Here is a 10,720-nt window from a genome sequence, read left to right as displayed (position 1 = left end):
CTTGCCAGGCAGGCGCTTTTGCCGCTGAGCTAAATCCCCAGCCCCAAAGCTTAAATTATATATGCCCAAGTGACTTGTGCACTGCAATGCCCTTTGTTATTAAATCCAGTTACATGTATTTAAAGTACATACATATGTATACATATAATGAGTTATAATTGTATAAGTAATACTAATCTGTACAAGAGCATATATTTCTGCTGAGAAGCCATAGAGAAGTGCAGTTGGAAGTATATATTTTTTTCACCATTTTTTAAATATCCCTCCTGTCCTTTTTTTTGACACTTTCCCAATGAATATTCTATTGTCACCATGAGATGGTCTCAGATAACTACAAAAGAAAGTATTTCACAAAATTTTAGTACTAGATTAAGGTTAGGGTTTGTTGTTACCCTATACAATTATGAAATCACTAAAAATTATATAAAACCTAATGCCATATGATTATTGCCATTAGAATAAAGGGATGAAATTATTTCAGTCTTTAAAACAATAGCCAATTATTGAATTAAATGCATGCTATGTTTCAGTTTCAAAAGGCATAACCCACAATTCAGCAAAATAAAATTATCTCATTGATCCAGTTATTTGAGGCAGATCATGGAATACTAAAAAGCTATGAAGACTTTACAATTGTTGTAAAATCCTTTGATCTCATTCAGGAGAAATGCCTAATGAATATTTACTTTCGGTTATAGGAAAATACTTCTTTGTAGCTCACCTCTTAGAAAACATGCTTTATTATAACCTAGAAAACTGACCATAGTTTCTGAGATACTAAAACAATTCCTGAGTGGGCAATGACTGAATTAAATTGGGATTTTACTAGTATACTGAGTAAACATCTTTGATGTCTTAACATTACCCGGAAACCCCGAGAGATATTTTTCCTTCTAGTTTATAAACTAAAGTTTCTGTAGGTGTGACCAAGGGTAGAGTTTTTGTTTTGCATATTCCGTTTAGAACTTTCAAAGTACCCTGCTCCTACAAGAATATTTTTTACATGTTTATGTAAATCAGTGGCAAAATTGGGTCCAAACCCCAAAAGGTTAGTGATCTTTCTTTGGTTGCTGCGAGAAACATTTCGTAGCTCACTGTAACTCACTCACATTATCATTCACAAGAGCTGCCCAGAGATATTTCCTGTACCTCTCATATAGTTGACTGCTTTGGACTTCTACAGTGCTTTGGAGAAAGAATCATGTCATCCGAAATGATTTCATACAGCACTTGGCTGTTCCTACATGGCTGTTTCTAAGCTTTTCCTAAGGGAGTTCTTTAAATTAGGATAGTATTATGTCATGAGCTGGAAAAGTGAAAAGTATTTTACCCAAAATGTTTGAATTAATTAATTTTACAAATACTTAGGACAAAACGTAGTAAATAAAAGAGAACTCATAATCCATACTGCTATGTGCTAGGTATTACTGAAAGTACTCAACATGAATTATGCAAATGAACTATTAAGAAAACTATTGACTACAAACATTTCTACTTCATAGATAAAACTCGGAGACATGGAGAGATTGCTTAACTCTCAGGACTGAAACAGGACTCAGTTCAAAGCATCCAATAGCAGAGCTCACAAAACAAAGACCCTGGTGTCAATTATCCGGCTTTGGACTCTCCTTTCATCTATAGCACTTAGTTCAGTGCCTAGAACTGGATAAGTGCATAATAAATGTTAACTTTTCAAATTGTACTCTAATTATTAATGATACTCTGCTATATAATGGCTGCTTCACTATGATTATGTATAAGTTTTATATTTTGGTACAAATGATCCAAAAATGGTAAGTAGGTCACACTCCTCAATGAAATTTCAGCCTCCCGGAAGAAATAGATGCATACCACAGATGTAGAATGGGATAAGCGTGGGAGAGATTAATTCTAACTGAAAGAGAAGAGAGTAAGAAATACCTCAGAGGTAGTTCTTGAGCAGAACATACTATAGACAAGGGGGAAGAAGAGACTGGAGAGGACACACATCCGTTTGCACTGTGTGTGTTGTGTTCAAAATGCTCAGGAGAGAGAAGCTTGACTTTATTTTATGCAGGAGGCAGGGAGGGTAGTGAGAAGCGAGACAAGAAGATGGAAAAGGTCGGAATTCACAGAGCCTCAAAGAGGTCTTTAAACAAGAAATGACAGATCTATGGCATTTGGGGAAAATTATTTGGATAACAGTGGAGAGGGTGGAGTCAGGAGAGGACGGTAAGAGGCATGAAAACCAAGCTAGCCTTGCTGTCGTGATTGAATTCCACCTTCATGTTTCCAGCAGCAGAGTAGATAATTACTGGTTGTTTTTGTCGCTGGACGCATCACCTGCTACTCTGATCCTTTGTTTTCTCCTCTCAAGAGGAGAGAGAAGAATATTGCATGACATTCAATGCACAGAAATCACGAACACCTTGTGTTTCAAGTTTCAGAAATACTTTTTGCTCATGATGGCTCCTGGATATGAATGTCTTTCCTACTTTTGCAAATCATTGCTCTTTTTAAATATTTCTATGATTTTGCACATAACATATTAATCGTGATTTTTTTTTTACCTCCTTTGCACTTCGTTTTGAGGAAACTTAGTTAAGTAAAACTACATTTTATGCTGTTATCTCTAAATAGAGATTAGAGAATAGGCTTGAATAACTTTTGCTTAATTATTGATTCATAATAAAGTTAGTTTCTATGTTTTCACTATGGTTTTTTTCCAGTGGGTTTAAAAACTTGTCAGACCAAGCTCATAGGACAAATCGGACACATAAAATTTAAATCATGATTTGTTTTATCACTATTGCTTCAATAAACTAAAGCTTGCTAATTTTTGCATGTATTTTTATGCCCTACTTCTGAAACTAGAACACATACAATACAAAGGATTCGAGGAGGATATTTTTCCTTCATAATAAATATTCTAATTCAGAAGGTCAGAGACAATTATACAAAGATTATCTTTAAAATTGTAAAAATTCTCTGTTTCTTTTTTTTGGTACTGGGAATTGAACTCAGGACCTCATGCTTGCCAGGTAGGTGCTGAGCCACTGAGCTACATCCCTAATATTTCTAATATCAGCCCTAAAATTTCTTAATATGTTATATTTTCCAAATAAAGAAGGTGATCTTCATATAACTGGTATTTACTGGGGAACTTTTGTTGTGACTTCTCACTAGATTTTCACATTGCTGTGTGGATCATAGTAAAATATATCATTTCATGTTCAGAGACTGAAAGTCCTTAGACCCTGTAAGATGCAACAGCAAACAAAGTCCTGTCGATCTGAGAAGCCACTGGAAGTAAGTCTTGAAACTAATCATGGTTTTCCTGTTAAGAGTTTCTTTAAGGGTCACTTTCCAATTTCAGTCAAACATTTGCAGTTCTAGTTCAAATACATTTAAAATACATTTTTTCAGAGTTAATTCACTTGCATTCAAACTTCAAGACTGGGTTTTCCTTTCAATGAGAAAAAAGTTTATAGAGAAACTTCCAAGGAAATAAAACATTAAATCTTATTTGTTTTTAATTTTGCAAAAACTTCCTGAGTTCAATCCTAAGAATTATAGTTACAGAAGTTTTTTTTTTAAAGATTTGGGATCGTCTCATTGCCAAGTCAGGTTTTTAAGGGGAAAAATAATCAATTCTCAAAAATAAACCTTCGGAGATGACTGTATGATTAATCTAAACTTTGGTGGAAAGTCACTAAATGTTCTTTCTTCTCTGGTCACATTTATTTTCTTTTCCCATGAAAGAGAAACATAATAGCAATGAATTTCCCATACTGCCCTCTGACCCGTACAGATGAGGAGTGACTGTCTGTGTGTGAAGCCGTCCCTCAGGTCAAGAGCAGCATGGGTACTTTCTACAAGTACGGTGTCTGATACCATATTTTTGTCCCAAAAAAGGAAGTGAGATGAATTTACTTCCATATGTCTCTATCTCTATGTCTTAATATTTGGTTATGTGATGAACTAGGGTCATCAATTAAAAAACATTTAATACTTTGGCAGGTATTATACATATAAGAATTAGTTTTATATATATATATACAAAAAAATGAATTTGCAGTAGATTATAAAATATTCAATTTTATTGTCAATGTCTTACCTAAATAATTTACACAAAGGGTCTCTTTTATATTTTGTTATATGAAAAACCTAATGAAGAATGAAGACTATTTTTAAAAATTTATTAGCAATTCTAAAAAATGTATAAAGTTAATTTCATCAACTGGGATTATATAATGTATTTTTCTTATGACAATCACACCTCTTAGCATATTCAAGGATATATCTGTTTTAAAATTTCTAAATAAATTACCACATTTTTCCTTCATTCATTGTCATTTGACTGAATCCCAGAGTTATAATCCACAAGAAGGTAAAAATGAAGTTACTGTCAACTATTTTCCCCTAGCAAACACTGTGACTCACCTTCCAAATAAAAGCATATCAACATGAAGTTTTCCCAAGGGTATATTCTAGGTCATGATCTTTATGTTAATGAATTCCTTACTGAATAGTAAATTGTAAGAATATATTACCTTACTCATATAATACATTACCTGCCAGCAGGTAATTACCCATCGAAACTGAAACACACAGGAAGATTGCCCTGTGACGCCAGGGACACCTACAGGTAATTTCTTTAAAAGTACAATGTAGTGGGACAAACGATACTACATATTAGAAGGTAGCTCGATAATGCCAAAGCATTAACATTTACAGGAACTGCCAATGAAAGTTGCTAAAATTCTTTACTAAATACCTCTGAAAACTTTGTAATCTGTAGAATAAGTAGGCATATGTTTTGGAATTTCCAGTAGGTATTGTTAAACATATCTAAATTTTACATATTAACCATGGTTTTTAGAGAACCTTTACTAGGTAAAGTCTTTAAAAATCTGTTGGAAATTATTTGATTAAATATTGTATGTAAATAATGAATCTTAGAAGACATTGCAAATGGTCATAGAATTTATTGGCCTGGCTGAAGATCTGTTTCAGTGACTAGCTCACTGAGTACTTCAAATGTATGAAGCACTTCAGTTATAGCCTCAGGAAATCCCAATGAGATAAGTATTATTATTCACAGATTGTAGAAAGAGATAGTTAAATGACAATAATGTCAAAACTGGGAGATGAGCCTCAAAGGCCCTGTTCCTGAGTATTGTACTCCGTGGTGATGGTAATGGTTAGGGGAAGTTACAAAATGGATACATATGCTTCAATTCCCAACTTAATAGGATATATTTAATGGCTACTCATTTATTTGATATATGTGGCATTCTTAGTGCATTGCTACGAACTAGGTCCCGAATAGTTTTGAAAAATTGTGAATAATTCCCATGCAGATTTGTCTTAAAAGAACAATGCATCAAATTAATGATTTAAACAAATGAAGTTTTTGTATTTTAACTGACGGTAATAAAGACAATGTCCAGCAGTATGAAATTCGGCTACTTCATAGATGATAGTTAGATAGATAGATAGATAGATAGATAGATAGATAGATAGATAGGTGATAGTTAGATGTATGTTTATATTTGAGTTATTATTTGTGGTATTTATATCAACGTGAAAATTCTTCAGTAAACTATAAGAGAGATGAGTAATTTTTATAGTTAACACATTTCTGCCTAATTTCTTATATTATTTTTTCCAGAAGTAAGACATCTTTTTCAAATTTATGCTGTGGATTTTGCTAATAAGTTTATACCTTTTATTTTTTTAAATTGTTCATTACTTCATGTTCTCAGGACATGATTACCTTCCTTTGGGGGATACACCTCCCAGTCTTTATCCTTCTGTTCCATCCCCTTCCCCTCCCTTTGCTCCCCCAATTCCCCACTGCTTGCTGTCTTCCCTTTTGCAAAAGAACTATCTCCCCGTTTCCAATTCTTTTTTATGTTGCTCTTTAATTTATTTGTATTTTGGTTTTATGTTTCAATTAACCCATACAAAATATGAGACACAAACAAGGGAAGTGTAACTTCTACATTTCTTGCAGTGATGAAGGAATACGATAGTTGCTAATTAACTTTAACACTCATAAAATCTTATTGCCATAAAGCAACATAGCAAAAAACAAAAACACCACAATTTCACAACATACCCTCTCTTGATATTTCTTTGACTTCTGTTAATTAGTAGAAAGTGGATCACCAAAAATTAAAACAGTATTGAAAATGTAGAAAGACTTCATAATGAAACCTGGAATTAAATACCCATTCATTTTTTTTCCCATAGATATTTAAAAGACACCTACTACATACCAGACAGTGAGGTGCATACTGAGTACATCATTACCAGCAAAACAGATATATTCTCTGTGTTCTAGAGGGGAAACTGATTACAATAGGGAACCAAATAACCAATTAAGAGTATTAAATCATCTTAAGGAAATAAATAAGAAGGTAGTGACAGGGGACATTGCACTTTGGCAGAGTTATTGGTTTTAGTCAGCTTGTGCTGGATAACAAATATCACAGATCAGATTGCTCAAACACCAAGAATTTATTTCACATAATTCTGCAGGCTAAAAATCCAGGATCAAGGTTCTAGCGTAGGTAGTTCTTGGTGTGGTTCTCTTTCTGGTTTGCATAGGCTGCCTTTTTGCTCTGTCTCCACATGGAAGGCTAAGAGAGAGAGACAGAGAGAGACAGAGAGAGACAGTCAAAATGAGAGGGAAAGAGGAAGAGATACAGACAAAGAAAGAGAGCAAAAGATCTCTTGTCTCTTCATATAAGGAAGGCTCTACCTTTATGAATTCAACTAAATTTGCTCAAACCCATAGCCCCACTTCCAAACCACCCTGAGGGCTTCATCCTATGAATTTGAAGACACAAACTTAAGTCCGTAACAGCATCCATAGATGATTCTCACATGGCTTTAGTCTGAATCCTTAGAAGGAGCTCACCGGGGAAGAGTTCAGGAGGAACTGAGGATGAAAGGAAGGAAAGATCAAGCTCCTGCTGCAAGAGCATTGGAAGGAGCCAAGGCAGAGGTGTGGGCAGCAGTAGGCGGAGCTCACATCCCGCAGAGTTTACATCAGGCAGCACAATTGGAACAATGAAAATAGAGCGAATCTCATTCGATTTGTAGTGAGTTTCAGGTAGAAAAGATCAGGCCCTTTTCTCAGAGCTGGGTAGTGATAGATCATAGCGGGGGAAGGTTGAAATGAGAAGATATGAAGGGTTATTACAGTAAGATGAAAGATAACTTGTTATTAAAGCAAAGTCAATTATTCCCTCCATTTCCTGTAAATTAAGAAGGTCTAAGACTATTTTCTTAAAGTATCCAGTTATCCTACAAAGGCTATAGTTAATGTTTGTATAAGTTTCACTGAATCAGCTATCAGTTATACCTTGTAAAGAAAGACTTGTCATGTGATAATGGTTTTAAATCCTGTTTGTACCCTATAATTACATAACAAAATTGTGTCCCTTTTAATTAAAAATAGGTAGATTTTCATTATTTCAGCCTTTAGAAAGAGTAGTGGAGAAATAAATCTTCCTAAAGGTAACTGTGTTAACTTTCCCATTGCTGAACACAATACTCAGCAACACACATAAAAGGCGTAGAGGGTACTTCTGCTCTTGTTGCAGGGGATTCAGCCCATGGTCGGCTGACACGAAGGCATAGAAATCATGGTGGGAGGGCTGTGATGGAACACAGTTTCGTAGTTCCTGGTGGCCAGGCAACAGGGAACAGTCCAGGGAGGAAAGGTCAAGAGTTATAGACACTCCAACCAGACTGTACCTCCCTCACCCAACCTCACACAGCTGGGAGTGTGTTCCACCAACCTCTGGGAAGAATCCCAAAGCCAATCAAGCCAACTTTCCTCAGTAAGAATCACATTAAATTAAAGAGGCTTTTTCTCTTTTACAATAAGCGCAATCCAAGTACTATATATAACAACGAGTCAACTTGTGCAACTTGCCAAAAAGCCAGAGAAGTCCAGGAGAAAAACATTATTCAAGCCACTTATTTGGCTTAAAGGAGAAATTAAAAGGTGGGTTTTCTATATTTCACACATTATAAGAAGTTGCTGCTCTCCTATAACTATAACTCTTTTTGACATGTATGTATATAAATGCCCACCATAATAGCATTTTGCAGAGCATTGGATGAGAAGCTTGTTGCTCAGGGCCTTCCACCAACTAGATACCCAGGATATGACCTGACTTGCCTTTCAGAGGTAATCAAACCATAGAGAATTACACGCACTTAGTTGGTAAACTCAAATAACTGCTTGCCTAATTTTTAGAAATTCTGTCACATCATAAACTGGGAAACTCCACTATTCATTTTACAATTTTAAAAATATAAGTGAGAAGAACGCTACAGTTTGCTTGAGAAAGTTAAGAAAGCCAGTTAAACTCAAGCATAATTTTATGTACTCTTGCAACTTTGCTCCTCGCTGGGATGTGTTTCACTTACAAGTAAATGTATCACCCGAAGCATATTATGTTGAGGCTAAACAATTGGGAATTACCATAGGATGAATTGTGTCCTTCCAAAAACTAAGTTAAAATACTAAACTATGATAGATCAGGATGTGAATTTTTGTGGAGATAGACTTTTTGCAGTTGTAATTACTTCAGTTAAAATGAGGTCACACTGGAGTGGGATGGGCTCTTAATACAATACAACTAATGTTCCCTTAAGGAGAAGAAAACACAGAGACAGAGGCACTCAGGGAAATGGCATACAGGTGACAATAGAGACGAAGATTAGCATGACATGCCTATAAGCGAAAGAATTCCAAGGACTTCTGACAAACACCAGCTGGTAGAATAGTAAGAAAGGATTTCATGGAAAGTATGACCCTACCACAACTCGACTGTAGGCGTCTGGACTCCAGGACTGCGTTACAATAAATTTCCTTTACTCTGAACTACCCAGTTTGTGATTCTTTGTTAAAGCAGCCTTAGAAAACCAATATAGAGCTATTGTCTGCAGTCTCCATTTTCCTATTCCCATTAAAATGAGAGGGAGAAGATAGATGCACATGGGATGATATGATAGGAATAACATTTCCTTTCTGACCTTGAGTTTAGTTTGACCAACCAAATGCCTCAGGAAAAATAAAGCAAAACAAACATCAACACCCTTCATTTTTCTTCTTTTTTGAGCCATTTGTGGATCACTGAAGTAATGGGGAAATGCTAAGGATTGCCAGACCTGCAGAGTCTATGAAGCTGGAAAGAAACAAAGCCTTTCTCTCTGACTTCACGCATCTTTAACGAAGGTGCAGTCTGTGGTCCAATACCAGAACTCTCTTTGATCGGTGAAACCAAGAACACAAACTGATTTATGTTCAGACCCAGGTACATGAATGTGAACTTACAGGGCTGCAAGTTAATTCAAGTCAGAAAAAACTTATTTTTAAGACTGTATACTGCACATAACTTTGTGAATATATTCTTATGCGTGATATTAAAATAGCTTATGTGTGCCTAAAATTCTAGAATTCTGAAATTTTCAGCTGATACTCTCCTTCTGTGACCGTGGTAGCTTTTATGCCCTGTCCTTCCTGCACAGTCCTATTTGCCATTTTTAATCTTAGTCCAGTTCCACAAGCAAATTAAGGCACAGAGCCAGAGGTACGCATCTCTACTCTCTACCACGTGCTGCGCTATGCCCCTGTCAGAATCAATAAGTACTCATTCAGTAGAGGAGGGCTAAGCAACTCATTAACCCTCCTGTTCGCTGCTTCCCAAATATGGGTGGCTTGTTAGATGCCCTACGAAATTCACAGTGCAAAGTATTGCTCCTGAGTACTGTTAGAGACCTTGCAATCCAGCCACAGAGCTTGGGGAGGGAGGAGGATTTGCCAGGAATAATTATCCTGGTGAATGCATATTCTGCGATTCTTTCATGCACAACATTTCCCAACTAATACATTTTCCACATACAAGGCATCGGCTGTCTTTGTTTTCAGAGAATTATCCGGGCCTGGTTTGTTCCCATTGTTTAAATCTGTCCTTGACCACAAACAACACTCTGAACGTTTCCAGTTTTATAAAACATTCTTCAAAGCACATGAAAAGAAAGTTCTTCAAACTCAAAGGAATGGCTTGTGATTGCTGACTTGTTTAGAGTGAATACGATGCTAGGCAAACACTCCTTCAGCAATTCATGAGAGTACTGTGAATAGCAACACCATAGAATTCACGTGTAATATTGGGGTTTAAAGGAACCAGATTAATAGAGAGTCTGAATGCATCTATGTTTTAAATTTCTCACTCTCCTTGACCTTAAATTTAGAAGTATGATGACTCCAGCTTATTCTTCTAATTCTTCTCTTACCTTGGATTTAGTGGGTTTTATTGTTATTCCTCTTAGATTTTCTAACTCTAAGGGAAATGATGTGAAAAATAACATCAGCCTGAACTTGGTAACCTCTACTTTATCATTTTTTGGTTTGACTTGGCTAACAGCCAGTATAGCTTCTGTTTATTACTTCAAAACAGCTTTAATAATTACTGTGTGACTCATTTCCATGTAAATTTTTCTCTTAGAGAGATTTGATTTAGAGCAATGTATGCATTAGAAAGAAAACATCATGTAATTATTTACTCAAAAAACAAGAGGGAGGAGAGTTGAAGAGAGTGTGTCCCAGGAGATTTAAGACTGGCAGATTAGCAGCAGAAAACCTTTGTCTGAAAAGTAAGAAAATAATCCTGAGAACGAAGCACAATATACCTCTCAATTTGTCAAAATCAAA

This window comes from Chinchilla lanigera, unplaced genomic scaffold (assembly GCF_000276665.1).
Source record: "Chinchilla lanigera isolate Chin_1 unplaced genomic scaffold, ChiLan1.0 scaffold00031, whole genome shotgun sequence".
Classification (NCBI taxonomy): Eukaryota; Metazoa; Chordata; class Mammalia; order Rodentia; family Chinchillidae; genus Chinchilla; species Chinchilla lanigera.
Note: the sequence above shows the minus strand (reverse complement) of the source record.